The 3,066-nt window shown below is 36.9% G+C and overlaps 1 long non-coding RNA gene across 1 annotated transcript; it reads right to left on the bottom strand.

The window, feature by feature from the left end:
• Nucleotides 1-1,421: 1,421 nt before the first annotated feature.
• Nucleotides 1,422-2,182, bottom strand: LOC122656311. Its single transcript, XR_006332080.1, has 3 exons — nt 2,163-2,182; nt 1,663-1,714; nt 1,422-1,516 (listed from the first exon to the last, which is right to left on the bottom strand). It is a non-coding gene; the product is annotated as an uncharacterized LOC122656311 (long non-coding RNA).
• Nucleotides 2,183-3,066: the final 884 nt, after the last annotated feature.

The following is a 3,066-nucleotide window of genomic DNA, read 5'->3' as shown; positions in this document are numbered from 1 at the left end:
AAAAGCCTCCAGAACCACCAAACCATAGATCAGATGTAATGCAGTTTCACAAAAAATAATGAGGGCAAACAGAACAAAGGTTTCTAATCATAATTAATCCCCCCTCATTCTCTATTGATTCTGATCTTCTAACACTACCTTAACACCTGCTGTTACCACTTTCCACACCCCCGCTCTGCTTCTGTTAGTTCCCATATCAGCCCCGATCACACCCTGCTATTATTAGCCAGAGATATCTGTCATGGTTTAACCACTGATAGGTTTGATCTAAAGAGTTACTCAACCCAAGTTTCAGGCTCAACAGCTCTGTAGTTTTGAATAACAAAATGTCCCCCATTCTGTTAATGAGCTTTCAATTTCCTTCATTTCTGTTTTAATCTTCTAATCATATATGCTGTTTTGGTGGCCTACCCAGTTCCTGTAGTCAGTGTTTCTTGTTTCCTAACTAGCCTATTCTGTCCTTTTAGAGCCTTTGCAAATTCTGCCCTAATCTCAATTTAGGGTTGGGTTTCAGACCATGCACCAGGAGAATTATCCAAAGTGAGCATTTTTCTTAGGTTCCAACTCATATTCCAAAGATTTTGGTGAATCTTCTCTACATCATCCTTTCATTAAGAATTTGCTTATCCTCCACAAACAGGCTGGTAATTAGTAGTGAAATATCATATAAAAATAATTGCCTTTCAATGAATCCCATAACAACCATTGGGGTTAGATAAGAATAAAACAGAAAGAAGGTAACGAAACCTTAAGTCTCTGTTTACTGTCCTTGTCCCAAAAATTGAAAGCACCATCAGAACCTGATGTTGCAAAAGTATGGTGTACATGAATAAGGGATACCCACACAAGCTCTAAAAGTATATCAAGCAACAGATAAATCAAACCTCGTCATGAGTCAAAAGTTTAGAAGATATCTATGAGGGATATAATTTGAAGGGAAAAAAGAATATCTGAAACATATGGAACACTTTAATTGGTAACACTAACAATATATTTTTTTTAATTAACATAAATTTTATTAAAAGAAAGATAATATGGTATAACAGGCCTCCAAGGAGGCAAGAGCACAGATAATGTACAACAACAAAGAACTACACCCCCACCCCCTAACAGGCCTCCAAGGAGGCAAGAGCACAGATAATGTACAACAACAAAGAACTACACCCCCACCCCCTACAAAAGCCCACACCTCATAATGGAATGGTATTCCCATAACAGAATCTCAAAAGTAAAACGCCTTACTTTTTCAACTCATCAGCCATCTCATTGACCACTTTAGGCAGTCATTGAAAAGAGCAATGCAGGCTAGAGGCAAGATGAGGAATGCATCCAACTAAATGTGCAAATCTCCAAGGTTTCCCGAGTATGATCAACTATACAAGTAACAACATTTACATGATCTCCTTATAAATATGCATGAACGAAATACCTGAAACAACCTGAACCATGACAAAATGGAGTAATAGGATTAGAGATGAAGAACTTACTGGAATTCCATGAACTTAGCACCTATGTCCTAGGAAAACCAAAAAGTATTGTTATACACCACAAAATGAAGAGACAACACTAAACCTATGTTTCCTATCAGGAAAAACATGAAAAAGTTAAAACTCATGGATCATGTTAAAGAAAAAAAAATTAAAATCAGATGCAACTACTAACCAATTTGAACATTAACTGCAACACTGCAACCTCTCATCGCCAGTGCAAAAGCCTCCACAACCACCAAACCATAAAACAGATGTAATGCAGTTTCACAAAAAATAATGAGGGCAAACAGAACAAAGGTTTCTAATCATAATTTAGCCACTACCAGAATATAAACTATGATTATTCACCTTAAGAATCTATTTTTTTTCTTTTTTTTTGTTACTTGTATGAGGGTGGTACCAATAAAAATTAAAATATTCCATATTACAAAAATTGAACCTCTATTTCTACACATACACGCACACACACAATGCAGGAACATGTACAAGCAAACAGGCATGAGAGCTCGACAGGCAAGGAAGAAATGGACCATTCAACTTCAGGTTGTAAAATTCTTCTGGTTAATTCCTCCAAGTCTGAAAACAGTTCAGGAGCCCAATTTTATAGTTAAGAACTTGCAAATTAGTTTCAAGGGTTTCACAATAAGCTGCCTAAAAAACAAACCAGGGTACCTTCTTTTGGTTGCCTTCTAGGCATGTAAAGCACTGAATGGTTGCGTCATTCCCCTGGATGAAACCCTGAATGAAAAATAGAACTAGACTCCAGGACCCAAGTGATTTGGATAAATGAAAAACAATGTAGACAACAAAAAAAAAATTAATATCCAAGTATCCACTAAATATTGGAAAGATGAAATCCAATGTAAGATGGACGCTATCTGAAAGGAAAAGATTCTGTCGAGTGACTCGAGTCTATCTTTTCCAAAAGCCATAGGAACACTTTTCACAACCTCATTGAGTTTAATTTAGTAACTAGCATTGGTGTGAATTTCTAATGCACTAAAGCCTGCAAAAGGTTGCAGCACACTGTTTTCAAACTTCAAACAAAAATTTCAAGGGGGGGATAAATGTGATAAATCTTCTCAAAGCCCATCATTAAGAATAATTAAAAGAGATGTAAACGCCTTTGGCGAGTTGTCTTACAATAGAAACAGAAGCCATCACACTGAAAGAACCGCCATGTAGGAAGGTCTTCAGACCAAACATCATCTTCTTTGCATTTCATCCACGCCAATAACAGTGTGTCGATCCTCTTAGGCAATCACAGAGAGATAAAGACAGAGAAATGCCCAATGATTAGAGAGCTAAAAATAAATTCAGATCATAATGTACATGTATCTAGCTCAACAGCATTCTGGGGTCATAAAATCAGTATCTTTGGTCACTTGCCTGAGATGAATGAATGCCTCAATGCTTGAGATACTGTCATTCTCTTATGTGGATCTAAAACGAATATTTTTTCTAGAAGATCTTAGAAATTCACCAACATCGTCGGATCCTCACCAGGGGAGCTTGTAATTAAGGAACCAATATCTTTTTGCTAAATATTGAGAAGCACCCTCTTCACGGTCTGCAG

The sequence above is a fragment of the Telopea speciosissima genome, chromosome 1 (genome assembly GCF_018873765.1).
Source record: "Telopea speciosissima isolate NSW1024214 ecotype Mountain lineage chromosome 1, Tspe_v1, whole genome shotgun sequence".
Taxonomy (NCBI): Eukaryota; Viridiplantae; Streptophyta; class Magnoliopsida; order Proteales; family Proteaceae; genus Telopea; species Telopea speciosissima.
This window is presented reverse-complemented; position numbering and strand designations above follow the sequence as displayed.